At 49.5% G+C, this 15211-nt stretch overlaps 1 long non-coding RNA gene across 1 annotated transcript; it reads right to left on the bottom strand.

Annotated features, from left to right (window-relative positions):
* Positions 1-14551: 14551 nt before the first annotated feature.
* On the bottom strand, positions 14552-15211 carry LOC121670659. The gene is made up of 2 exons (XR_006018196.1): positions 15160-15211; positions 14552-14869 (listed from the first exon to the last, which is right to left on the bottom strand). It is a non-coding gene; the product is annotated as an uncharacterized LOC121670659 (long non-coding RNA).

Raw genomic sequence — 15211 nt, 5'->3', positions numbered from 1 at the left:
AAGGGGTTATATCTGCCACTTCAAGGGGGGGCTTCTGCCTTCCTTAGCAGACACCTGTCTTTCAAAACCAAGACAGGGACACAACCAGGCCAGCTGGCCCAAATTAGCCAAAGGGATATTCCATACCATACGATGTCAGCTCAGATATATAAGCTAAGGGAGAGAGGAGGAAGGCGGGCATTCGTGAGTTTTCAACGTTGGCCTTCCGGAGGAACCGTTACGCATGCCGAAGCCCTGCTTCCCGGGAAGTGCCCGAACATCACTGCTGATGGGAAGTAGAGACTGACTTTTTTTCTCTTTAGCTCCTGCGCGTGCAGATCTCTGCTTATTTCTTTCATTTACTGTAACAAAACTGCCTTATCTCACCCTGCTGGTTGTTCCCCATTTTATTCACTCCCCTGTCCCAGTGGGAAAGGGAGTGATAGAGTGACTGAGTGGGCACCTGGCACCCAGCCAAGGTCAACATGCTACAGGGCATCAACATGAAACACGGTCACATCAATTCTTTGTACCATTTCCCAAATATCTTTCCAGAGTTTCTTTCCCCAGACCTCTTTGGAGTATATTTTCCAGTCTCTGCCTACCCATGTCGGTAGACACATAGCTAACCCATGAGCTACTGACCAAGAATCAGCATATAAATGGCATTCTCCGAGATCTTCTTGTTTTAAAGCCAGATAAGTTGCATATAATTCAGCATATTGACTGCTTTTCCCCTCTCTGGTCATTTCTAAAAACTTTTCTGAACGAGGATGGTCAGCTACTTCCCTCCTATATATTTAGCTGACCCATCCGTAAACCAAGCACGTTCTTTTTCCTGTGGCATTAGTTGACCTAAAGTCTTTACCCACTTCACTGGAGATTCCCTCTCAGCTGTGAAGTTGGGACTTACCTCTTGGTCCCTCACGGGGGCAGCTGCTATTCACTCATGAAGAGTGGCTATCCCCCCGATTCCTACCTTGGCCCTATCCCGAATACACCACTTCCACTTTAGAATACTAGACTCCTGAGTGTGCCCAATTCAAAGGGCTTTCGGAGAACTGTTGACCCACTGCAGAACAGGAATTTCCGGATGAAAAGCCACTTCACCACTTCATGTCCTATGGTAAATTGTTCTATCAGTGCCCAATAACATGCCAATAACTGTTTCTCAAAACGTGGGTAGTTGTTTCCTGCTTCTGGCAACTTCCTCCCCCAAAGCCCTGGGGGAACCTTTTTCTTCCCCTCTTTCTGCCAGAGGCTCCCATTAGCATGAGACCCACTCAGATACATTTAACTCAACTTTTCCCTTTTGCATAGGCCATAAATCTAAAGCCCTTTGAATAGCCTCTTCTGCTAATTCAAAGGCAGCCTGCTGCTCACTTCCCCATTCAAATTCCTACTTTTTTCCTGGTTACTTTATGCAAAGGGGTTAAGATTTGTCTCAGATGCAGAGTACGTTGTCTCCAAAAGATGAATAATCCCAAAAATCTTTGTGTCTCCTTTTTATTTTGTGGCACTGCAAAATCTAAAATCTTCTATCGGGCTTTGGGTAAGATATCCCGATGCCCGCAATGCCACTGAATTCCCAAAAATTTCACCATTTGGGATGGTCCTTGAATTTTGGTAGGGTTAATTTCCCAGTCTTTCTGTTTCCTATGATCCACAACTAATTCAAGGACTTGTTGCACTTCCTCCTCATTGCTCCCCTGGATCAAGATGTCATCTATATAACGAGTTAGTTGCATATGAGGAGTCAAGTTTTATTTCATCCAAGTGCTCAGCCACTGTTCGATGACAAACTGTTGGGCTGTGGACACATCCCTGGGGCAATCTGGTGAACAGGCACTGTCATCCCTGCCACATAAAGGCAAACTGATCCCAACGCTCCTCAGCAGTGGGTACTGTAGAGAAAGCATCGGCCAAATCAATTACTGCACACCAGGTTCCAGAGTGTTTCTGGATTTTTGATATTAAAGTAACAATATCTGATAGAGCTGCCGCAGGAGGTGGGCTGTGTTTACTTGATTCTCTAAAGTTCACAGTCATTCTCCATGACCCATCACGTTTCTTGACGGGCCAGACTGAGTTATTCCAAGCCATGGTAGTGGGTTTTAAAACTTCTGCATCCACTAAGTCTTTAATTGTCTGTGAAATGCCTTCATGCCCCCCCTGCGATTTTGTACTGCTTTGTGGTTACCAATTTAGTTGTGACAGGAATCTGCACAGGGGGCATTTTTGCCTTCCCGACTAAAACTGGACGGGCACTGATATAAGGCTTTGTCCCAAACTGATAGAAACCACTGGATAAATTTAAAGTCAGTCCCTTTAAGATACCAATCCCATTTATTTAGTCAGAGGCCAGAACAATCATAACTGAATGCAATCATTTGGGGAGGTTCCCTATTTTCATTTCTATTTGTGTTTGCACAGCTTCAATTTGTTCCCCCCGCCAAACCTGTAATAATCCCTGGTTGTCCTTTCAATTTCTTGGGATTCCCATAAATTTAAAGAGGCCTCCGCTCCTGTGTCAATTAAGGCTTTTACAATTTGTGAGGACCGGTTTTTCCAAAATATCTGAAGCTCCACGTGAGGTCGCCAGTCCTTTCGTGCTGACTACACAGGAGCTTGGCCGTTATCTCATTCTTGTTAACTATGCTGAACTACTTCCCTAGCGTCTTTCCAGGGACACAGGTTAGAATACAGTTCCCAATCCTCCTTACCCCCTGGAACACTCCGATCCACTCGCGGTGGGCCCTCCACGAGCAGACATGAAGTCCCTCCCATTGAGGCTCCGGGGGGCTGCCGTAGGCTGAGTTGTTCCTGTATTTTTTGCTTTAGCATTCTGTGCTTTCTTCCTAGGCCTATGCAACCCTCTCTGTTTATCTCTCTTCCATAAATCCGGAGCTGGGATCCCATCAATTTTATGGCGAGACACACCATCCTTTAGCACAGCTGTAAACATTTCCCTTTGAGGAATCCTGTTTTCACTCCTCGGTTTTCTCGACTCCGCCGGGCACTCCCCCGGGGTCCCCACTCCCCGAGGTTACCTAGCTGCTGTATTTTTTCAATCACCACATCCAGAGGATTTCCCATTTCATTAAGCAAAAGGGTCATTATCGCATTTTTGTATGCTGGCGGAGCCGTCTTAACCCGTCTGTTTCTCATAGGAACAGTCAGGGGTTTTTGCATCAGAGTATCAGCGTCCCCAAGGTAAAATGGCTGCTGTCATCCCTTCCTCCTTTATTGGCTGTATACAATCTCGCAAGGTACACCAGGGACGCTCAGACCGCCTGGCCAATCGTTTGCTGTGGGGTACTTTGCAATACATCCCTCAGTAGTCAAGGCTAGCGCATTAGGATCCATGCACGTCCTAAATGCATCCTGCACAAACGTATCTGAACTCAAACCCACCAATTTCTTAGCATCTACGTTGCCCAGTCCTACTCCAGCAGCTCCCTGCAAACGCACCATACAAAAGAGCAGGGACTCCCCCGCCCTCTGCTTAAACCTGTCAATTATATCATTTACTCTGTGTGACTAAAACCTTCTACCACATCTGCCCTCACATTCTGCCCACCTAATGCCATCTTTTGCCTCATCTCCGATTTCACATTCAGGAATTCATCTGGAGAACCAGCCTCATCACAATCCATAGGATCCCAAATATCACCATCCCATTTCTCTGGGTCCCACGGCACACCTGCTTCTGCAATCACTGCCTGCACTTTATTGTGATTCACTCGTCCCCTCCTTTTCCTATGTTTATACTGTGTAACCCGAACCACAGCCTTTTCAGCCACAGTCTGATAAGTGTCACGCTTATCAGCAAGCAGCTTGTTCTGGCATTGCAACATCACAATCTGATTCTGCAAATCCCACATTTGTCACTCCGTGCAGGAGCATTCCAACAACAGCCCCTCTTTCTGTTGGTGCTCTTTCCTATACACTATTAACAAAATCCATCCTGAACCAACAATCTCTGCGCCTTTTTCAGTAGGCCCTTCTTGGATACATTTTAATACACCCAGTGGGTTGGCTTCCTTCACACGATTTTCCCGTTGCTTGCACTGTCCTCCGACCTGAGCCCACTAGACAGCCAGTGAACTCTAAGGAAGGTCTTCCCATCTGGGAATGCCGGATGAAGCTGACACATCACGTTTGGATTTAAAAGTGGCATTTTGCTCTGATCCTGATGACTACGCCAGTTGACAGGGGTGCTTTAAAGAACACAGACACCAAGAGAAAGAATGGTCTTATTTGCTATGAATAGTAAGGAGACACAACAGTAAAATGATACATTTTATAAAACAGTTAAGTTTACTACGTGCTTGGCTTTAGTGACAAGCAAAAACAAGCAAGGTAATGCACCTAAGTATTACTATACGAGAGAAAGGAGAGAGATTTAGAAAGATGCGTCACCAATTGCCTAAATACTTTACCATCACCCAGAGTCCACAGTCGCTGGGGAGCCCTGTTTCGCAGCAAGGATCTGGAGAACCCTTCCCAGCAATTGGGAAAATCCTACGCGGTGCATCCACCCGTAGGTGAGATTTCAGGTTTGCCCAAAACGGCATCCGGCTTTTAAAGGCACAACTCAGCAAGTCTAAGTGACTTGATTATATTTTTAGCACAGAAGCACCTGGATCTGATGGCAGACTTCGCAACCAGCCAGGGCCACAACTTGGCCAGACCTCAGACCTGGGCAGGGAGGGTTTTCCCCTCCAATACCCTACAAACAACCCTCTATTCATGTCAGTTGGGAAAGTTTCTTAAAAGGATACATTTCTTGCACATAACTACACAAGGTTATGTGAAAGTTTCTAAAGCAGCCTGTTCAGTGTTAAACACCTAGCATTAAGAGTCCTTGTCATCTCTTTTTAGCTGAATAATACTGATGGTGTTAGTTACAGAGTGCCCAGGATCCGTCTTGGAACTCAGCTCTGGCAGGAACAAGGTGGCTGACTGCCTGGGGGCTGCTTATGGCCTCTGACACCCAGTTCCTCAGGGCTTCCCACCACCCCGGCCCCTCAGGGGCCTCCTGTTCCCTCGGAGCGTCCAGCCACCCACTCCCTCACACATCCCCTTGCGCCTTCCTGTGGCTGTTGCCGAGGCGGACATAAAAGCCACACCAGTCGTAATCCATAGTCGAGTAAGGTAGATATTACCGCAGGCCTGGTTCCTACGGTATATCACCGTGTCCTGCAGCCATAGGGAGGAGGAGGAGGAGAAGATCCAGCAGGCAGGAATTGTGCAGCAAGATTGATTTATTTAATTATTTTACAAACTCTTTTATAGACTTTTTTCTTCATAGTCTAATTGGACAAAGGACCAGCCACCCCTTGGGGGTGATTGGCCAAAATCCTAAAACATCCATTGTCAAAATATTTTTCTACTCTACCATAAACAAGACTTTCCAAGGTTGCAGGTGGCTTGGTTGTTTACATTCCCTGCTACCTCTTCTGTGAGAGAGAAAAGTCTCTCATGGACTTAGAAAATAACAAGAAGATCCTGAGTAACAGCATTTTTGTACCTACAATTCCACCTTTCTGTTTTATAAGATAACAACCCTACTATTAATCCTAAATAGAAATCTATGCCAGTTATTAATTCTAAATATGTCCTTAAGGCTTTAACTATCTGACTCCATGACAAGAAATTTAAAGTTCAGTCTCTGCTTGTGGAAGGACCATCCCAGTCTCTGCTTGTAGAAGGACCATCCGCCTGATGGTTGACATCCTGGTCATCATCAGGAGAGTCATTAGGCTGATGATCTACATTCTGGTCCCCATTTGGATGGTTGGCGTTTTGGTCATCATTTGGAGGTTGCCTCTTCTGCCTCTGGTGCCGTAGGTCAGGGCGAACGCATTTTGAAGGTAGCCACCGTACCCCAGTATCTGTGGAAACGCAAGCATACCCATGACCCCAAACGATAAGCTCATGCGGGCCTTCCCACTGGTTAGTGAGTAAATTCCATACCCAGACTTTTGCCCGGGGCAGTTGTATGTCGCCTGCAGACTGCAATGAGAGAAAATGATTCAGAATAACAGGATTATTTGAATTTTGTGGTACTGTAAGGTGATTATTGTATACAAAGCTTTTGCTAGTCGGCTCTGTGGGGTTTCTCCATGCATTCCCCTTTTCTGTTTGTCCAAAACACGCTTCAAGGTACCATGAGCACGTTCGACAATGGCTTGGCCAGTAGGAGAATGTGGGATACCAAAGGTATGGTCTACACCCCATAGGTGTAAGAACAGCCGCGTTTTCTCCGAGGCGTAGGCAGGACCATTATCGGTTTTCACAGAAGCTGGCACGCCCAGGACTGAGAAAGCCAATTTCCAATGGGCAATAACATCACGGCCCTTCTCTCCAGTGTGAGCAGTAGCCCACATAGCCGAGGAGAAAGTGTCAATAGACACGTGCACATATTTCAGCCGACCAAATTCTGGGACGTGAGTTACATCCATTTGCCAAATCTGCAAGGCTTTTAGCCCTCTGGGGTTTACCCCCGCTGGCAAAGGCGCAGCGAGTCCATGACAGTCAGCACAAGCACTGACAATGTCGCGCGCCTCGGTTGGCGTTAAATGAAACTGCTTCTGCAGGGTATGTGCACTTTGACGGAAGAAACCGTGCGATGCCTTGGCTTGTGCAATTTTGTCAGGCTGAGGCCCTAGCCACGCAGGGTTGGCCAGCATGTCAGCCCTGGCATTGCCTTCTGTTAGAAACCCTGGTAAATTGGTGTGGCTTCGAATGTGCAGAATGTAATACAGATGCACTCGAGCCTGAATTGCAGACCACAAGGTTTGCAACAGTGAAAACAGAGCCGCATTGTTCACCTCCTTCAGAAGTGAACAATCTAAGCGTTGGGTGATATCTGCTACATAAGCAGAGTCAGTAACCAAAATCAAAGGTTCCTGTGAGAATCGCTGAAAAGCCATGGTAACAGCCCTTAATTCAACTAACTGAGCAGAGTCTGACTCGGATTGGTAGGTTAATCAACCACCTCAAGGGCAGTGTAGGATACTGTGCACCCTTATGCACAGTGACCCTGATAAAAATTTGTCCCAATCCGTACGCCCCAAGCTGCCAACACGTCCCGTCCCCAAAGGTTACGGGAAGTGGTAGCAACATAAGGCCTAATCATAGCTGTGTGCCCCTCTGAATCCTTCACCACCACAGGCCGTTCGCTTAAATAGCTCTGCATGGTTCCTGCTAATCCTGCGATGGCCGATCCCACCGGGGCTAAAGGCCATGAGGGAGGCCACGCAGAGAAGGAGATGATAGTTACATCAGCACCCGTATCAATCAAACCTCGAAGCTGAGTCCGGGGTGGACGGGCGTTCGGCAGGATCAGGGTACGTGTCATCTGCAGCCTTTGGTCAGAGATGTCTGCAGTCCAGAAGGCCTGCGGAAGTCCCGTAGATCCACTGCCGTTATCTTCGTGAGTTTGTTGCTCTATCCTGGGGACACAAGACTTAAAAGGCACTAATTTAGCAAGGCAGGTCTTTTCAGGAATAGTTACAGGGGGCTTTTGCGTGGAGACCATAACGCAAATCTGACCTTTAAAGTCAGCATCAATAACTCCTGAGTGCACTAAGATTCCTTGATGGGCAACGTCAGGTTTTCCCACCAGCATCGCACTGGATCCCTGGGCTAAGGGTCCATATGCATCCAAGGGAACCTTATAAATGCCGCTAGAGTCTAAGATGACTGCGGCTGCGGTGTGGACGTCAAACCCGTCTGATCCGTGGGTGCCGTCTGATCCCTGGGTGCCGTCTCTAGGGTGGCTGGGTAGGCCTGTGCCTGTACCTGTGCCACTCTCTGGGGGAGTGACTGCATCGGAGAGCAATTCCCCCTCCTTGCACCCCGGCGGAAGTTTCCTGACAAAGGCTGACCATTGGCATGAGTCTGGGATCTACAGTAGCCCGTGCAATGCCCTGGCCTGCCACACCTCTTGCACTGAGGGATCGGTGTGTTCTCTTTTTGGCTCGGCTTAGGCCGCTTCCGTTTCTTCACCTGTTTTGGTTGCTTTGGTTCACGACCAGAAGATGCGTGAACAGGCTGCAGGAACGCAGCCAAAGCAGACCTTCTCTGGTTCCCAGATCCCACCTTAGCGCAGGCTTCGACCATGTCTGTTACCTCAGGATCCCCTGGTAAGGCATCTATGATTTTTCCGCACTCCTCGTTTGAGTTATCTCTCACTAACTGCCTTAACAACAACTGTCTTAACCCGTCATCCTCAACCTGCTTCTCAAGAGAAGCAGCGACTTTCTCTACAAAAGAAAGGAATGACTCTGATTTCCCTTGAACTATTTCAGTATATCTCTTTCTGGGCGCTGACAACTCTATGGTTTTCAACAGGGCAGCCATGCCGACCTGTTGAGCTTGCTGCAGGACGCTAGAGGACAAGTTACCCTGTAGACTGGGATCAGAGAAGGGACCAGTCCCCATCAAAGCATCCATTCCTGCTGTCTGTCTAGGATCAGCAGCAGGGAGCTGCAAATTTGCTAATGCAGTCTTGCCGGCCAGCTTTCTCCAGGTTTTTTCAAAAACTGTAAATTGTACAGGTTGAAATAGAATTTGACCTAAGTGTCTGATATCAAATAGAGAAAGCAAGTCCGTATTTATCACCCTTATTATTTGCATAACCTCAGCAGAACCTAGCCCATATTGTGCCACCTTGGATTGGAGGTCCTGGGCAACTTTCCAAGCAATTACCTCATGCTTGTCATGCTCTCCTGAATCTGGGAGAGCCTTATACACTGGGAAACCTTGGATCTCTTTTGGGGAACCAGTACCATCCTGAACCTCTGGCACAGCCTGCAGATGGAGTGTAACAGCTCCCCGGTTACCCCCAGAATCCTCAGATCTATTTGGCATTCCAAGCATTTCCAATAACCTCCAGTCACCCTCCTCCAATGCTCGCATCTTAATAGACTCTAGGAAGCGATTTTAATGCGTCGGACGTACAGTTACCGTGCAGTCCTGAAAGGTCCAGGGGCGAGACCGGCGCAGCCTTTTTCTTCGCCGCGCGGCCACAGCCGCCTGACAACCTGGGGCCAGAACCTCATCTGCCTCACTGCCTGACAGGGAATCATCAGGCAAAGGCAACTTTGGGGTGCTGGGAGTGAACAGAAATGTACGGGGAGGGGAGGCACTTTGGCTAAGTTCGCCAGAGCCAGAACAGGCAGTACAGACTGCAGCTGGCTGTGCGGCAGTTTTTACAGCAGTTTCTTTACGGGAGGCTGTCTTGGCCAGATCCGACCGAGCCGGTACTGAAGCTGCAGCCACCGTCTCTGGGGCTATGGCTGCGCCCGGTGCCGTGGCCGGCGCCGCGCTCGTCTCTCACACAGCAGCCGCGTTCGGCACGGTCGCCGCTTCCGCTGCTGTTTCACGCTCCTCGGGCGCACCCGGCGCCGCCGTCTCTGTGGCCCGTTCTCTGCGGACGCACCCGGTGCCGCCGCTGGTCTGTTCTCTGCGGACGCTCCCAGCGCCGCCGCCTCTGCCCGCCGCGCCACAGCTGCTGCCGCTTCCGGGTTTTCCTGCGGCAGCGCTGTTCCCGGTTTCGCCGCCAGCCGCGCCGTTTCTTGGCTCAGAGCCGCGGCTCCCGCAGCTGGCGGGGGGGTGCGGGCGGCGCGGACGGCACGGCCGGCGCTGGCGCCACTGGCGGCGCGGGCTCGGGCATTCGCCGCTCTAACAGGCTGAGCAAGTCCTCCATCCTTCGGGATAGGTTTGGTAGCTCTGCCAGAAAGGGCAAATGCTGCATTAAAAGGTCCATGGCTCGGTTCTGCGACTGCGCAGAACAGTCCAGCGCCAGGGAGGGCAGCGGACCATAACCAGGCAGTCCCAGGACAGGCACGCCCGGCGCTACGCCCACTAAGTTAGATCCAGGTACATACGGAACCGAACTAGGAGGCTCTCTGGGAGTCCAAGTTGCTAAGCCGCTGATCTGCAGCCCTGGATAAGCCGTGGCTGCCGTCCAGCCGAACGGCAAGGCAGGCTGTGCGCCCTGCCTCTGCCCTGACCCCCCCGCCTCTGGCGGCGCGGGGTTCCTGGGGGCTGCGGAGTCCTGCGACTGTGCAGGGTGAGCCAGCGCAGGTTCTGCCTGTGGAGCCAGGGGGGTTATTCTGAATCCACCATCATTTGCCCCGGAAGCCCAGTCAGCGGGGCCCCCCTCGGACATTCCTCCGTCACTCATCACCGAGATAGGTGATCCAGCCCTGCTATCACTGTCAGCAGAATAAATAACGACCGCCAGGTTTTGTATAATTCTAACGCTGCCGGCTCCCCAGTCGGGAGCTCGTGTCGGACAGTGCATCCAAGCTCTTGCCACAAGGAAAAGTCCAGGGCAGTATCTCTGTCCATGGAAATCCCTTTTAAAGTAGCCCAATCTAATAATTCCCGAACTGAGTTTTCAGGAATGGAGGTGTGCAATATGCTAAACACACCTTTCCAGACCAGTACCACAGCGTCGGTTTGTGAGCCGCTGTTGGCCATTTCTCAGTCCTGTCGGACCTCCCGGTCCCGGGGGGGGGGAAAAGGAACAGCGTACCTCTAGAGAAATTCGGCTTGGCTCGCAGCAGCAGGACACGTCAGAGAGTGCAAATCACGTCGGGCAGCACCAAATATTACCGCAGGCCTGGTTCCTACAGTATATCACCGTGTCCTGCAGCCATAGGGAGGAGGAGGAGGAGAAGATCCAGCAGGCAGGAGTTGTGCAGCAAGATTGATTTATTTAATTATTTTACAAACTCTTTTATAGACTTTTTTCTTCATAGTCTAATTGGACAAAGGACCAGCAACCCCTTGGGGGTGATTGGCCAAAATCCTAAAACATCCATTATCAAAATATTTTTCTACTCTACCATAAACAAGACTTTCCAAGGTTGCAGGTGGCTTGGTTGTTTACATTCCCTGCTACCTCTTCTGTGAGAGAGAAAAGTCTCTCATGGACTTAGAAAATAACAAGAAGATCCTCACTAACAGCATTTTTGTACCTACGGGTAGAAAGATTTTTTATGTTCTCTACTGCTATTCTTATACCTCTTCACAGTGGCTGTGGCCTAATTTAAGATTGGCTGCTTAGCAAACAATGACAAGGCTGCCTAACAAACAATGACCATTCAGGCAATAAACAATCAGCTATACAAGCAAAAGTATAGTTGCTATGTATTATCCACAAGTTCTTCCTTGTGCACTCTCAGTGTCCCACAAGAACAACATCCTCCCCTCACGTCCAGAACATCTTCTCTTATTAATTATCTTCTTGGCCTTCTCTGTGGGTTTTACTAAAGCTGCAAAATTTCACTGTAATATTCTCATGGGTAAACTCTGACTGGTTTCAGGTCTGACTCTCTGAGATTGTCAGTCCAGCTGTCAATCTCCTCAGCTCCCCCTTTTTTTTGTATTACAAAGGCAGCGCTTATGGACTTTTGCAGGGCCCTTTGCAAAAAAAGACAATAAACACGGCACCCTGAGCAGGATGCAAAAAATAACCCATAGGATCAGGCATCCGATTTTGAGCGGATTTTTGACCCCTCCTGCAATTTGCCAATTGCCAAACAAGCCATTGAGCCAATCGCATTCTGATTCTTCACGCAATTTTGACACGCTTGTTTGTAATTCCTTAATGTGGGCATGAATAGATTTTGCATGATCAGACAAATTCATACAACACATTCCATCAAAATCCTCACATCCATGTCCATGTGCTAGTAACAAAAAATCAATGGCAGCTCTATTTTGCAGTGTAGCATGCCTTACTGAACCAACACCTGTTAATAATCCAGCTAAAGCAAGCAAAGTGGATTTATTCTGCCAAGCTAACCAACATCCTAACTTGTTTAACAGTCCCAGTGCTTTAGCAGATGTTAGTTGTGGAGAAAAGAAGGGAACAGCCCATCAAGTATCTGATGGCCAAAATTTGGCGTTGTCATTGCAATCAGGGGCAAATGCATGGATGCTGTGTTTTCCCCTCCATGGTTTATGCTGTAAAATCATGGATGTGTCAGGTGTTAACAGTGAGAGTCATCCTAAGTTGCAAGGACCTCCCTTGATATGTGATGGAATTGCAGCCCATGCTTGGTCTCCGCAAATAAAAAACACCCCTGGAGGCAAAGCTAGAGGAACAGTAGTAGAGTGTGAAATGTGTGGTGAACTATAATTGCACCAGGCACTTTCATTTGCAAATATGGGTTGGTTAGGAGAAACATCCCATACTTCGGACTGATCAGACCCAGAATAATTAAACTTAACACAAAGGGCCATTTTCACAGATCCTAAAAGCTCTATTTCTTGTAGCTCAAGAGTTGCAGGGGGAAGGTATGAAACCCACTGATCCCAAGCATCAGCGTGATTGTGTGATTGTAAAAGCTTGCAAACTGTCCTAGGCTTTGGCCAGTCCTCTACTGGCAAGCCAACAAGGCAGGTAGAAAAAGGACTGTCAGGAGTAGCAGTGGCTAAGCACAGAGTATCTTGCCCTGTCGCATTGGCCAGGGTGACCCACACCTTGGTTCTCGGCTGACTGACAGGCCAAGCAGAAACAGCAGGCACTAAGCTCAGCAAAACTGACAAGGCCCATATTGGCACCTGCATTTTTCTGTGGTTCGTTGACATTTGCACTCCAGTGCATCCCAGTGCAAGCCAACACCCCTTGATCGCAGGGCTACACAGTGCAATAGAGTCCTCCTTGGTCACCGGTGCTCGATGCTCTCTCTGGTCGCAGGTAGCCCGAGCCACGCTGCCAAGGTCATCAGCCTGTGTTGCTGTTACCCTCAGGATCTGGCCCAACAGGCAGTGGGATATTCTGCTGCAAATCGGGACATACACACTCCTTGCTGGCACCCACCGTACTCCAGTACCTGTGGAAACACAAGCGTATCCACGCCCCCAAGTGACAAGGTCCCAGGGGCCTTCCCACTGGCTGGTAAGAAAATTCCTTACCCATACTTTAGCTCAAGGCAAATGTGGTTCACTGGTGGACTGCAAGGAATAAAAATTATTTAAAATTGAGGGATTGGTTGAATGAGCCGGTATTGCCAAGTGATTTATGGTATTTACAGCTTTCAAAAGTCGGGACTGTGGGGTTTCCCCTTCCATTCTCCCTTTTTCTTTTCCTAAAACAGTTTTAAGTGTGTGATGAGCACGTTCAACAACAGCTTGACCAGTGGGAGAAGGAGGAATACCAAATTGGTGAGAGATGCCCCACAAACGTAAGAAATTCCTAACTTTCTGAGAGGCGTAGGCTGGCCCATTGTCAGTTTTCACACAGGCAGGGACGCCTAAAGTAGCAAAGGCTTGCTGCCAGGGCAAAATTACATCACGGGCCTTTTCTCCAGCATGAGCAGAAGCCCATAGAACAGAGGAAAAGGTGTCGATGGATACATGTACGTATTTAAAATGACCAAATTCTGAAATGTGTGTAACATCAGTCTGACAAAGCTGTAGGGCCAAAAGACCACAGGTTCAGTCCTGAAACCAGTCAGAATTTACCCATGAGAATATTACAGTGAAATTTTGCAGCTTTAGAAAAACCCACAGAGAAAGCCAAGAAGATAATTAATAAGAGAAGATGTTCTGGACGTGAGGGGAGGATGTTCTTGTTATGGGACACTGAGAGTGCACAAGGAAGAACTTGTGGATTATATGTAGCAACTATACTTTTGCTTGTATAGCTGATTGTTTACTGCCTGAATGGTCATTGTTTGTTAGGCAGCCTTGTCATTGTTTGCTAAGCAGCCAATCTTAAATTAGGCCACAGCCACTGTGAAGAGGTATAAGAATAGCAGTAGAGAAAATAAAAAATCTTTCTACCATTATCAACTATGGATTACGACTGGTGTGGCTTTTATGTCCACCTCGGCAACAGCCACATGTGATGACCCCGAGACGTGATTCAAAGAGCCTGCCTGGAGAGCAGAAAGCCTGCGTGGAGAGCAGGGGACGCGGATTCAACGGGAAGGAGAGTAGCGAGGAGAGCTACCAAGATCTAGATCGGACTGCAACCTTTTAAAGGTGAGCCCGTTGATAACAAAATGGGAGCAGTATATCCCAAGAGGATGACTAGTGTGGCTTTTATGTTTGCCTCAACAACAGTGACACCTTCCAACTGCCTTGTCTCATCAGGGCCTCCGCAGCACCTCATCCCTTCACGGCCTCCCACCACCCCGGCCCTTCAGGGTCTCCCCCAGCCCGGCCAACCTGCCCGGCAGCGGCACAGCCACGACAGAGCTCCAGAGGAGCTGGGTCAAGAGGCACCTCAGAGCCCTCAGCAATCCAGCCAGCAACACACAAGCAGGAGGACACAGATGGTGGTTCCTGCCTGGGACAGGGCTTGTGGCCATCTCCAGGCACCAGTCCCGCAGGGATACCTGCAGCTCTGGCCCCTGCCCACCCGCTCTGTCGGCAGCGTTAAGGCTCCAGCACAACCACCAAAGGCCAAGGGGATTTTCTGGCCATTTTCCCTTCCACGCTGCATGCCTGGGCAACTTGCTGAGCACAAGCAGCTTTTTTTCCCTCTTCCCCTACGTCCTGCGGACACTGGGCACCAAAAGAAAGCTCCTGGGAGTCTGTGTATCATAACACATTCTATATTTACATGCTAAGGAAAACAAAAAGAAGAAAAGAACAATCTTAAAGAAAAGAAAAATCCCTGAAGGCTCAGGTGGCTCTGCCAGACAGAACCTCCCAGATCAGCTCTCCGCAGAGCTCCAGCAGCGCAGCCAGCCACAGCCCCACAGACGAGGCCGTGTCTTGCATGCCCTGCGGAGTCGATCTCGGAGCTTCTGGAAGATGGAGTATGGAGCTCTCTTCGCTGCTCTGAGGTCGTACAATGTTTGAGCTGCCAGCCTTGAGACAGCAGGGCTGATGTCATCTGTCATGTCTTCAAGGGCTGGAAGAGAGAGGAACAGAGCCACGGTTAGAGCCCAGATCTTTGGGGACACGAGGAAGTGCCCCTGGCTAGGGCCATCCCACCCACTCTTGCCATGGCCAGGAGGGAGCAGGAGCCAACGGGAACAGCCGGAAGGTGCTGGCCACCGATCCCCCACATGTCCCTGAAACCTCTCTGTGCTCTGCCCGGCCCACCCCTCGCCCGCACAGGGAGCAGAGCCCTCCGCAGCCGGGGCAGGGATTGCAGCTCCCCCCGCCAGCCCCCGCTGACAGCCCGCTGCCCTCGCTCACCCTCACAGATGAGCTGGAGCTCTTCCTTCTGCCGCCTCAGGTGCCGCCCGGC

Source organism: Corvus kubaryi, unplaced genomic scaffold (assembly GCF_017639235.1).
Source record: "Corvus kubaryi isolate FWS band 111438036 unplaced genomic scaffold, C.kubaryi_AGA036_p1.0 37396, whole genome shotgun sequence".
Taxonomy (NCBI): domain Eukaryota; kingdom Metazoa; phylum Chordata; class Aves; order Passeriformes; family Corvidae; genus Corvus; species Corvus kubaryi.
Note: the sequence above shows the minus strand (reverse complement) of the source record. Positions and strands in the feature narration are given on the sequence as shown.